Source organism: Pezoporus flaviventris, unplaced genomic scaffold (assembly GCF_033815535.1).
Source record: "Pezoporus flaviventris isolate CSIRO_AGI_PZ_B2104156 unplaced genomic scaffold, CSIRO_AGI_Pfla_v1 ptg000213l, whole genome shotgun sequence".
Lineage (NCBI taxonomy): Eukaryota > Metazoa > Chordata > Aves > Psittaciformes > Psittacidae > Pezoporus > Pezoporus flaviventris.
In genome coordinates, this window is record NW_026892761.1 from 12,437,956 (window position 1) to 12,450,981 (window position 13,026).

Sequence of the window (13,026 nt, forward strand, 5' to 3'; positions counted from 1 at the left end):
TGGGAATGGGACTGATGAGCAGCTTCCTAACAGACTAATGAGCAGCCTGGCTGCTCTCCATCAAAGGCCTAGTGGAAGTCGGTGCAAGACCCCTGGGGTTGTACAGGAGGAGAACGTGCAGACCCAGATTTGTCCAAATATAGCATTAAAATACAGCATGAACTGAGTGGAAGCTTGTGCTTAGCCTGTGGATAAACCAACTTAGTTGTGACAGGTGCATGAGAATCAATACATTCTCAAAGGGGGCTGTATTTGTGTTGTACAAAGGACAAGGAATAGATTAAATGTATATTTAGGAGAGCCATTTTATACTTAATGCGTCTGGGTGACTTGGAGATAACTTTTGTTCCAGCTAGTGGAGGAAGCTGCCAAGAAAATCAGCCTCTTGGGGCTTGATTATTGAGGAAGAACAGACAAAAAGGGAGAATAAGAGCTGTGGGTGAAAAAGCAGGTATTGGAGGTGGTTTAGGACAAGCTGATGAGAGACAGATGAGGAGATGGACAGGGGCTAAAGAGGACTTTAGGGAGAGCCTGGGGATGCATGTGGAGCTGAAACCATTAATCGGGGATTTATATCTGCTGTCTCATAAGCAACTGATAACTGTCATCTCCATTCCTCTATACTGGATGTCCACATGATCTTTAACAGCTTCCTACTGCTCCTCATCATAGGTTAACTGAAGGACTGGCTGTGGATGCGAACATCCGAATCCTGCTGATTAAATGTGAGAAATTCAGTCCTGCTGGACTGTAGGGTATTTTTTTTTCTTCTCAGCTTTTAATTTTTTAAGGATCCATGAGCTGAGGGCATTGGTTAAGTTGGCAAAGTCAAAATCTCAAAAGGAGGCACCCTCTATGCATCCTAAATTCCCTTCTCTGATTAAGCATGATGCGATTCATTCTAATGAACGATTCCTGTGCATGCAAGAGCTGACCTGCAGCTGCTTTTGCTCCCTCCCTGTGCTCCTGGCACTGTGGGCCCTGCAGGTGTTGGTTTATCATCTCTCTTGTGTGGCTGGGCACCATGAGGTTAATGGCTGATTAACTGGGATTCAAGATATGTTTCTTTGACTGGCAGCTATTACAGCATGCAAAATGTGTTTGAGAATCATGTCCTAAAATGGCTCAGAATTGGAGCCCCAGAGGATTTAAGTAACTTAATATTCTCCAGGATGAGTAAAATAGTTGCTATTAATTATAGTTATTCAAGAGACGATTGGAAAAGCATCTGTCAAATAGTACATGTAGTGGAAGCCTGCCCAGCACATGGGTTAGGTTAGGTCCCTGCTTAGAAGTGCTGATGATCTTTCCTAATCAGCCTCTGATTTCTTGAAACGTAATGATCTTGCTGCACAGGCCTTTATTTCTGAGTGATCCCTTGGAAGCCCTTAACTGTGTGTTAGCAACCTGAGAGGAGTGACTTGCTTGGAAGCGGCTGGGTGATGATCTCAGAGGGATGTAGAGTAGGGTAAGATGTTTTGCAGTGTATCGTCAGTTGCTACTGAAGTGATAACATGAATCCCTTGCCAGTCTTCCACCGCAAGCAGCAGTCGGATCCTGCCTGTTATACTTTTGATGAGGAAAGTTGCAGTGTCTTGGAAGTAAGACTATCTGACTGACATATTTTGCTTCAGCTGCCAGAGTAATAAGTTACTTCTGTGCAGAAACAGAGTTGTAATTATTCCTAATGGTGTCATGTTGACTTCCTTCTTGTACTGCTAAGTAAAATCTGGTTTCTGTAAACACAGAAAACCAAAACCAATTAATAATAAAAAGGATGACTTCTGCAAGTGTGGACCTGAATGAAGAACATCGAAAGATGTGTGAACACTTATTCCAATCAAAATAACAAATTCTTCAGCAAGTTATTTCTGATCCTTTCAGTCTATTCCTCATCAGCATTCACAGAAGTAGAAACTGTTTGTGAGAACTTCTGTAAGAAAAGGAGCGTATGAACATTAATGGTAATTACAAGAACTGACATGCAACTGTATATGCAAAATATGCCTGTCATGGGGTCTTGGTAGACTGTGCAGTTTTGCAACATCTCTAGTGACAAATGTGGGTACAAACATAATACCGGGTGACTGATCAAGCCCTCCAGGCAATAAGCAGCTAAGATTCAAACTAAATGATCTCTGGGGAAATCTTTGGCTTGATCTCTTTTTTGCCTGCAACATTTAGTTCAGAAGTAAATATGCATTTTAGTATATTTACTAATCTAAATTTTTGTAGGCTGTTGGAGTAGGCAGTGGAAATAACACCTACTGACTTCAACAATGTCAGGTTTTCACCTGCAACTCTTCAAACACAACTTGTGAACGCAGTTTGCCCACAAAACAGAACCAAATGTATTGGTTATTCCTGTGACTGCACAACTGTGCAGAATTTTATACTTGTGCCTGGGACTGTTGCTGCTTTCAAGTAGAAAATGAAATAAAAATGAATAGGGCGAAGCAATGACTCTCTGAACAGATATTGCATTAATATAAGTATAGAAATCAGCTGCTTAGAATTCAGGATTGTTTTCCTGTTTTGCATGAATCTCGGATGGGCTGACACCAGAGAGTTACTGTTTCTGTTTCATCCCCCTCCCTCTCCTACATAGGCAGTGGTGTGATCATCCTGATGATGAGGTGCTGTTAGTAGTGAAGGTTCTGTTAATCTGTGTGTTATTAATCCTTTTACCCTAAGCATCAGTACTGCACAGGGTTGCTTCTGAGCTTCTAGCTTAATCTGAATTAGAGATGGATTTTTAGTGAGATCTCTGCTTAACCAGCTTGGGCTGCTCTCTAGTTCCGGATCCATGCATGCTCCCATTGAAGTGCATTTGTCAAAATAATTGGGGTTTGTTTGTTTGTTTTAAACTATACGTGGACTTCTTTTCCATATTGAATGAGGTGGTGACCAAAACTGATTTGTTTCATTTCATTCTGAAAGAGCGCTAATAGCTTATCCGCATTACTGTTTCTGCTCCTTTATTGAATAGCCCACCCTTCCTGTCTTTGAACCTACAGGCTCCAAGTTTGCTGTCTGTGGGTGTGTTGTGGAAAAATCAATGGGGTATAAGGATTTGGAAATATTTGCTTGACTCTGAAAGCTGTGGTTCATGGGTCTTTTGCCCTACAGTTCCTTGGGAAGTAGAAGCAGGAAGAGGGACACGCTGAAGGTGGTTGGAGTGCTGCCACCTTTTGGTACAAAATTAGGGAGAGCTGTCGCGAATGCTGACGTGGGGAGAAAAGCCTTTTCAATAGCTAAATAGCAGTGAAAGGGCAAGCTCGGATGTACCCTGCTTGACAAGAATGTTATCCAATGTAGTTGCTTTTCTTTCTTCGTCCTTTGTGCACTCCTCCTTTTTGTCAGTTCTTTATTTGCCTGTTTTCATCAATGGTTTTCATCCCATAGTTTGTCATGTTTGTATCTATGACGAATGTGACATGAAACTGCTTACAGCATCACACGGCCTTGAAAGAGGATGCTCTGATGCTGCTTTTAGGAGGAGCAGTGACTTAAATCAAAGATGTGTAGCAGCTGAGCAGGTTGTAGAAAATTGCTTGACATAGAAAAATGACTTGTGTCTAAGTGTTGCTTGTCTTCTAGCACTCAGGAGCGAGGATGTGAATTGAGCTGGTTTATCAGTCACGCTAAGAGTCAGCGTAATACACAATTAGACTTGAAACGCTGCTCCTTCCTCTGTGCACTGTTCAGGGACAGAGAGAGATAAAAGGAGCAGTGTGCCACGTCTGTGTGCGGCTTTCCTTCCTATGACTGTGTGTTTAAATATTTCTGCTGAAAATTGGATGCAGTTTTAACCCATAGGGAAGGCAGACGCTATACAGACAGGTCATATGAAATTGTCTTCGGTGCTTTTTACACAATTGAAAGGACATGGGACCAAACTGGAAATCTCACTTGCTTTCAGAAGCAAGTTTCTTGGCAGGGATAAGAGATGACACCTAGAAACACTCTAATGTCACCTCCCAGACTTTGGGATGGGAGGTTGGCATGCAAATATCTGTAGGATGTCTAATTCCTACAGAAGCTCATTGCTGCATCTTGTAGGAATAGAGGCAGTGTGTTATTCAGGAAACGGCTGTTGTCCCCACAGAGCACCTGTACAGCACCAGGCACTGATTTGTGCTGGGGTTAATCCTTCACTGAAGAACGCACTAGAAGTTTTCAGGGTGTGCTAAGTGGCTCACTGGATGTGGAGGTGCTGTGAGCAGCAGGCTGCAGGTAGTAGTGGGTGCTTAAGGTTTTTAATAACCATTTTCAGGGTTGGTAATGACAGCAATATTTTATTAAGTGAGCAACCCTTTTCCTTACTCTGTAGGTTCCAGCTTATAACTGAGAGTTAAATAGTACTATAATTATACTTTAAAATACATTCAAGACCTGGTTTTACAACTTTGAGAAGTACTTTCTCACAGGAGTAGGTTCCTTGACTTTAAAGACAATGGTCACATAAACAAAGATGCAGAATCATCTCTTAAATCTGTATTGCAAATGCAGCATGCAAGGTATTGGTCAGATGCTGTAATTTTTGTTTCTGTACATGTTATGTGTGATTGCTTCTGTCTGAGGATAAGAGTACTGATAGTGAATAACTGAGAGGAAGCTACAGAGGAAACTTGGTTGATATTCAAAAGACAAGATGCCAAGATCTGACATTCTTCATCCCATATAAGAAGACATCTAATAACTCATAAGTGAGTGTAAATGTCATATCACTCCTAAACCCTTATGCATTCTCTCTCAACCAGAATAATGAATGATTACAAATGTTCCAGTGCACGAAACGCCGACAAAAGTGAAGCATGAAATTAAAGAATTAAAGTGGAAAATAATGATAATGTTACCATGCTTTGCTTTATTAACACTTACCACCTGGAAGGATCTCAAAGCTCTGTGGGCAGGATGGCTGCTTGCTGGCTCCAGGCAGATCTGGCCACACATACATAAATACTCGTACATTACTTACAACTGTTGGCACAGAATAGGATGTTTTCTAAGTCTCTGTGGACTTGCAAGGAGGCAGATGTAGTATTCTGGAAAAAAATGAAATGCTTTTCGAAGGTTTCTTTGCAGTTGCAAGCACTGGAAAATAAGTGTGGGCAAAATGCAGAATAGCTTTTTTAATCACTGGACTCCAGGAGCTGAATCATGTAATACTCCCCTTGAAGTCACCAAATGGAGGATGCTCCGTTTTCTGGAACATCCTAAAGACCTTCTGCAAGGGTTAATGGAAAAGGGAACATCGTCCCTTCTCAGTTGTCCTTATTTCTAGCTTTGTATACTCTGTGTCCAATACTCTGCTGTGCCTGAAACATATCAGACATATTCTGTGCTTGAAATGTCCGTGTTAGCATTTTCACCCTTTTTCAGTCCATTTCTAGTTTCCTTTGGGGATTTGAATAGAAGACACAGTTACTGTTGTTTGTCGTATTTGTGATTTTTTTTTTTTTTTTTTTTTTTTACTCAAGCTGTTTCGTTTTGTTTCACCTGGTAACTGAAAAATGTTCATCTGCAGAATGTCTTAAAACACATCTGAAATCTGTGAAATAAGGGTGGTTTTAAAACTGTTCTTTAGGAGCTTAGATTACAGAATGTTGGGTCTGCTATTGATGAGCTCTGCTCCTTTTAAAAAGTAACAAAGCCAAGTGGTACTTAGGAGAAAGTACATGTTTTGTAAATCTCATGAAGGTTAAATACAGAGATTAGGCAGAGGCATCGTAAACCCATCTCCCAGTGACATGTTGTGGGATGCTGGTACCTAACTGCAGGTTGTCTGTAAAAATCATCTGCCTTGCCATACGTTTTAAAATGAGTATTTCTTTGGGGCAGGAGTAACTGGGCTAAGCTGGCTTCTGGGACAGAGGAAGGTGATCCTTATACGTGTCTCAGCAAAAAGCATCTAACGCTTTACAATGGCCATATGCTCCTGAAGCCTTGCTCCTAAGGGTCCTTTGTTTAGAATAAACACTCCTGGGCAGATATCCTCATAAAAAATGAACCAAGCAGTTATCTGGTGTCAGCACTTACTGCAGTGGCTGTTACTGTGTTTTCATGTGTGCTTGTATAATGCAGTTGCCATACAAAGAATGGAAAGGGGGACATTATCCCCAGGTAGGTTGTAGAGCAGATCCCAGGCTCAGCGGCAGTTCAGCTGCACGTTGCTGGCAGGGGCTGACTGGGGTGAATTGTGTAAGTGTGGCTTGGCTTGTGAGTCCTCCCTGATGCTGTTGTGTTGTAGGAAATAGTAGGGAAATTCCACAGGGCATAAATAAACCTGGTTATTGGACTAGCTTCTCTCATAACATTTACTTCCAGTCCTGTAAGTTGCTTTTTACATGAGCAATATACCCCTTCATTTAGCTGTCTCTGTTGCCAATGTTCTTCCTCTCCAATGCTCTTCTATTTCTGTGTCTGTCACTATCACAAGACATTTGCTTCCATCCCGCTTTAGAATTGCGGTGTCATCTTGGAGCACCTCTTCCTTTTTGTTTCTTTTCTTCTTTCAGACCTGTGAAACCCACTGTCCTAATTCCCTTCTTCAAGAGAGGAGTTTGCATTCTACATTACACTTTCATAATGCTGGTTGAGGGGCAAGAGCCAACTTGTAGCCAGAGATAAGGAGGTTCACTAGGGGCTGGCTGTGCCAAGCTGTTTGGCTTCTTGTCCTAGAGCAGGAAGAGGAGAGGTGCAGTTAGTGGAAGAGGGAAAGGATTGCAGAATTCCTGGCAAAGCAGAATCCAGAGGAGAAGTGAAAGAAAAGGGCTGTAGGTAAGAGCAGGCAGCAGAAGCCTGGGACTTGGACTTGCAAATGTCCTGGAGTGTGGGAATTTGTATTTAGGATCCTGTCCTGAGCATTCTTAAAGAAAGAATGACTAATTGTGATGTGATGTGTTGTATGGGTACAAAAAGAAAGGTGGAAAATCTGTTTACAAGCATCTGCTACTATGTTCTGTGCCCCTGTAAAGCCTATGTCCTAATCTTCCAGGCTCTGTGCAGCAGCACTAGGAGCAAGGCTTTATTTGTGAGCCTGTGGAAATCTGTGCCCACAATGGGCTTCTTTAGTAATGGGGCAATTTCTAGGGACTCCTGTCCTTGCTCAGGAAAACCATGGAGAAATCCTTTCATCTACCATGAAATCAATCTGTCAGAATCAATCAATCAGAATCACCCCCAAAATTATTCTACTTTATGCTCTTAAATAATGTAGGATTTTAACATGATTTCTGTAGAACATTAGTAGTTATTTGTTAGTTTCTTATGTCTTTGCCATTAGTTGAGAAGCGCAGGGATTAAAGCACCTGAATGACCTGCCTCTGGTTCACTCATTTTCCTACTTCTGCTTTAGGGTCTGATCAATCCATTGAGTAAACATGTGATAACAGGCAATAGGCACAACTTGTGTTATGGTTCCATGCAGTGGCCTGGTGAGCCGCGTGGCTTCATGCCGTTCTCTTGCTTAGAGGAAGTATTATCAACAGAAAAATTTGCAGGGTGCGATTTTCCACCTCTGCCCCCAGAGCGGCCAGAACTGCTCTAATGCTCATGCACACAAATGTTTGTGTGCACGGCATCGAATGCATGGCAAGGGCGTTTTATTTTTACTCGGGAGCTGGTGCGTCTGAAGAGCTGTGCTAAGTTCCCAGCATGGATTATGGCTTTCATAAACCAACAAATTTTTCCAGAAGAAGCCCTGCAAGAGCATCTTGACCTTATTCCTTCTCCTTGCCTCACACAGGGAGCACTTTCAGAATTCCCTGTGTATACCTGCCGATAACCTGTTGTAACTGATGAACAAACTCCCAGGGGCTGGCAACAGTGTTGTTTATAAACAGAAATTACAATATATACTAAATCATTCAAGAGGAAATAATTAGCACAGCAACTAAAGTAAATGCATTTTATTGTTGTCTCATTATAAATGCTTAACTGCTTCCAGCAAAGTATATGCAGATATAAATATTAGATACCTATTTAAAAAGCCTTACGGGAAAATGGACAAACTTACAAATTAAATCCATGCTGTAAATTCCATAGTAGTTCAACAGAGGTTGCCAGAGCAGTCACTGTACACTAATATTTATTGCAGATGATGCCTTTCTGCTATAGATGGTGAACTTGGTGAACTGACCTCAATTTCTCATTGTGATGCTGGTCAAGTCTTTTAGAAAGAAACAGAAAATTGTATTGATTATGCAAAATGCTCATAAAACACTCTTTATGGGGGAGAGCTGGGCGCGTTAACACAATAGGCTGCTGGGAATTAGCAGAAAACCGAAGCCCAAGGAAGGATGAGGGAATGGTTTAGAGCCATCCCAGCTCCAAAGCATCAGCAATGCGTCTCGAGAGCTATAGTTGAGGATAAGTCCATGTCCCTTTCTCCTGGAGCTCAGTGTTCTCAACTAGCTGGTGTCCATCAGTGGCTGACCCAGAGCGGGGACTCTCCTCATGTGCTGTGACGATAACATGGCAAATGGTCTGCACTGGACTGTGTGAACGGCTGTTCTCTGTAGTGGAGCAGTGCATGGAGGGTACCTCTCTCTCACAAGCTACCACAGTGGCATTCAAGAAGTGAAAATTTCATTTTAAAGAAAGAGCTTCTGATTCTTTGCCTCTGGAAAGCAGACTGTCCATGAAAGTACATGTGCAAGTGCCCAGGAAGAAGCAGAAGTGCCAGTCCAAGTGTTGTTGGTCTGGAGGAAAAGGGAAGTGGTGGAGAGGTCTGTGCTTTGGCTTTGCTATCCCCATTGAAGGGACTTCTGTCAGGAGCTGGGGAGCACAGAAATACTGGCGGATGCTATGTGTAAATGTGGGGGAAACATCTGTCTCATGATATACCATCAATGCGCTGGTTTGGGGGCTTGAGCAGGCCTACCCATGACTAGCTTATAGTAGTTTATACCTGTAGTCTGTATGCTGCTTCCCTTCTATCAGGACCCAGTTCTTATGGGAGACTGATGCAGATTTCCTCTAACACTCCTCAAGGTAAACACTAAGCTCAGATCTTGTTAATAACTTCTAGTTACCAAGAGGGAAACTGAGGCATGCAAAGGTGGCATGAATTGCTCAGGGGTATTCAATGACAAAAAGACAGCTTCCATGTGCCGAACATTCCTTTAATCAGTGCTCCATTTCTCCTGTGCACAGTGTTTAGCAAATAGTTGGAGCATGCTTGCATCATTAGCTGTTATAGGATGCTCATGAACAGTCCTTAAGGAATAAGTCATAAACCAGCTTGGTACCTAATGTATATCTGTATTCTGATTTTTGGAAGGGAATCCAATGGCCAGACTGTCAGTCATGCAGATTGAAGTCTACCTGATACATCCGTCCCTCCTCCTTATATGCCTCATGCCCCTTCATGAAGAGAACACTTACAAAGGTTAATGCCAGTGCTGTTGAACTCATGGCTCTTCTGAAGCTGATGCAAGGCGGGCCACTGCAGCTTTAATTTTTGTCTTTGAAAGGCCCAAAGGGAAAGAGGAAAACAAGTGCAGATAAGCAAGTACATTAGCCCTAGGCAGTGCTTGTCATTTGTCTTGGTGAACCCTGTGATATCTGATGTTTCACAGGTCCTGGAGGTAATGTGACTCTATAAAACCTTAGCTTTATGACAAAGGGATCATACCACAGGGTAGTAGAAACACTGAAGCTTATGAAGCTTGTTTTTATTGTGAGTGTCCACATGATTCTACCCCTACTCAATGTCCTCTCGGGCTTATCCTCCTGACAGCTCCAGCACTGTCCTTTGTCCTGTAGCTATTAGCAAACCAAAGAGGCTGCTTCTGAGTGTGGCTTTGCTGGTCGACTGGTGAAATAACGGGGATAACAGGTAGTTCAGGCTTGTTTTTTCTCATGGATTCTAGGTTTTTCTCTTTCCTGCTTGTGATTTTCAGGAGAAAAGAGGTAATTACATGCCTACAAACATCTACTCCGCTGTCAAACTTCGCTAAAATTTAGACAACTGTTTTGAGAGATCTGTGGAAAATTGGGCTGGAAGGATCAGCATAGGCAGCATAGCTACATAGGTCCACTTTCCTTAGGAAACCAGGCTAAAAATATCTTAGCAAAGGCTCTAACAGTTCATCAATGCAAAGTATGCACCAATGGACCACAATTAACTATCACCTCAAGAGGTGTGCTTTGTACTGCGTCCTTTGGCGAAAGCCGAGTTGACAAAGTCTCTCTTGGTAGTGTGACAGCTTTAGGGACATACTGTTGACACTGGTGTGTTTTCTTCCTATTCTACCTCCCAGTCTACAGCTCCTCCTCTGATTCATGTGCTGCCAAAGCAGCTTTTTAAACATTAGATGTCAAGCTGGACACAAAATGTTTTTGGAATAGGGAGGTTTTAAGCCAAATCTGTGCTGAGTGCTCCACTTGAATGCTAGATGGAGCGTTCTGAACAAAATTGGAAAGTAGCTTTAAAAGTTAAAGAATTCAAAGTCCCTTTTTAAAGATAAAGTGGAAAGTATTTCTTTAGGAAAAATGAACTACCATGAGATCATTCCCGACCATGAAGGATGAGGAGATCTGTGAAATCCTGATTGTAAATCTCAAGATGGTGCTCAAACTGCCTTTGAACTCTGTGGGAAGAGTCCCAGGCTTTGCCTGAAAGGAAGCAGGACTTGGGTTTGTTTGGCTTTTTCCTTGTTCTTGATGCAGGAGATTGTGTCTTGGTGGAAAACTGTGAGAGTTGAGAAGTGCAGCATAGTAAGAGCTGTGCCAAAGGTTAACACAAGTGTTAAGCCTTCTGTGCTTGGACTCAAGCCTGGAAATTGCCTCTTAGCTATATGGATGGTTACCAAAGGGAGATAGATTATGGAAATAGTCATGATTCTGTGGCATAAAAAGATAAGCAAGTTCTGATAATGTTTTCTCTGCTCACCTGTGCAGAGGTTTCCTTACCAAGCTGCTCTCAGATGGTGTAACAGCAGGCAAAACAGGATTGAAATGAAAATAAAAGACTAATTTTGAAACATTAAAAAAGCAGCGCATTGATAGCTTTGTAAGTAATTCTAGTAAGCAGGATTCCATAGCGTGTGATCATACTGCATATAGTCCTTTTCAATAGCACTTATGTCAAATTTCAGTGATTGCAACATATCTGAGAATATAAACCTGGGATAACGGAAGGTGATCACACAGGGTCGTGCAGTATGCTCTGCATGAAGAGGGGATCTCCCTCGGTTCTTTTCCTGCAGAAGTCTCCTCTGCTTTTTTTCTGCGTGCTGTCCTTGGCAGGAGGCAGGTTCCCAGCCTTGGATGGACATCAGACAGGGATCTGGTGTAGGGGTTACTTGTGCTCATTCTCAGCTCTTTGCAGTTCTGGGAATGCAACTGTAACTGGGAGGCTGTATTTTTAATTGTGTGTTTGTGAAGCTCTTTGGTATGAGCAAATTAACTTTGATCTCGAGCTGCCACGTGAAAGGCTTTTGCCTGGGTCAGGTGGAAAAAGTTCCCTTAAATAACTAGGATGAAGAAAAACAGTAGTGCTGGGGACTAGCAGTAGTTCCAACATCAAAGGGGCAGAAACACAGTGAATCTTCAACACTAGCTTAGGGTAAGGAGAACTTCATGAACATTGAGGGGGCACTGGCTCAACGCATAAGACCAAACCTCAGTGCAAAAGCTGAAATGATCATTGTGAACAACTGTTGACAATTGTTTGCTGTATTTCTCCTATTATGAGACAATGCAAAGGAATGACAAAACTTGTTATGGATTATTGTCCTTTCCTGGCATTATCTGGATGGTGATTAATGGTTGTATCCTCGCCTACCTGGGCTGCTTGTTTACCTGGGTGATCGGCTGCTCCTCCTCCTCAGTTGCTTTAGTTCTTTTTCTTCTTTCTTATATCAGTGCCTATAAATTGATTCAGCAAAGTGCACATGTTGAGGTCTCTGGTGTTTCAATTAATGCTGCTGGTTGCTATATGGAACTGAGGCAAATGTGTTGGCTCATGCCAAATATGCAGTTCTGTTCAAGGAGTACTTAGAGGAAAGGTTGTGTTTGCATATGAGATGTCTAAATACATGGTGTAGAACAACACATGAAACAGGATATGGAATAAAACAAGTGGTTTTTCTGAGCTACTTGAGACCATACAATTTGAATGGGGCAATCTTGCAAGAGCTGGAGATTTTTAAGGACTTGTAGCAGTATTTCAAGAAGTGGCCCCTTAAGAGCTATTTCATTTTTCATCATGTCTGGATGTAAGCAAAGTGCTGCTTTCACTAGCATGCAACTATTGTCTTCCCAAGCAGAGTTAAATCAGACAAGGTTCTCATGAAATGGAAATGTATATAAAGGAAATAGTTATCAGACAGTGCTCATGGAGGAGTTCTAACAGATCAGATGAAATCTGGCACTAATAAAGTATTCTTTAGCCTTTGTTTTACTTGACCAGGGCTAAGAGCTGCTTTCTACCCACTAGCATCAAGTAATCAGGAAAACACTTCTAATTAGCAAAGAAAGGTGTTTCATGGTAGGAGATGGTCTCATGTAGGCTGTATATTACCTACACAGGTAAAAATATTGTAAGGTTCAGAATATTTTCTTGCAGTTGAGAAATGCCTGCTTAGTGATTTCACCTACTATATTACTGTATAGCAACTCCTGTGAAGTAGCAGTAAAGACATGCTTGTGGAAGGCTTGGCTCCTATTTAGATCTGCAAATAAGCATGAGAACAGTGGAGCAAGAGGTGTAATTTCTCCCAGCTTGGTGTGGTCACCCCTGCTAGCAGGTATGTGGTTCAGTTCAGATGCATTTAATTAAGATGTTATCCTAGGGGAAAGGGAAGTTGTTTGCAGGACAGAAATAATTGATTAAGAACAAGAAACTCAAAAGATGGGCTAAATCAAAAGCTTTTGTTGAAGCTTCTGTACATTAGGTTTGTGGGGGTATTAATGAACTCGGATCTTAACCATCTCCTGGCTTTGTGTTTGCAGAAGCTAATGAGGTTTTAACATAACAGCTAGAAAGAGCAGGCACCGGGGGTCACATCATAGGTG

The 13,026-nt window shown here is 42.0% G+C and overlaps 1 long non-coding RNA gene across 1 annotated transcript; it reads right to left on the reverse strand.

Moving 5' to 3' along the window:
- Nucleotides 1–1,633: 1,633 nt before the first annotated feature.
- Nucleotides 1,634–12,408, reverse strand: LOC133262551 (uncharacterized). The gene is made up of 3 exons (XR_009741350.1): nucleotides 11,134–12,408; nucleotides 4,885–5,048; nucleotides 1,634–1,933 (listed from the first exon to the last, which is right to left on the reverse strand). It is a non-coding gene; the product is annotated as an uncharacterized LOC133262551 (long non-coding RNA).
- Between the last annotated feature and the right edge of the window lie 618 nt (nucleotides 12,409–13,026).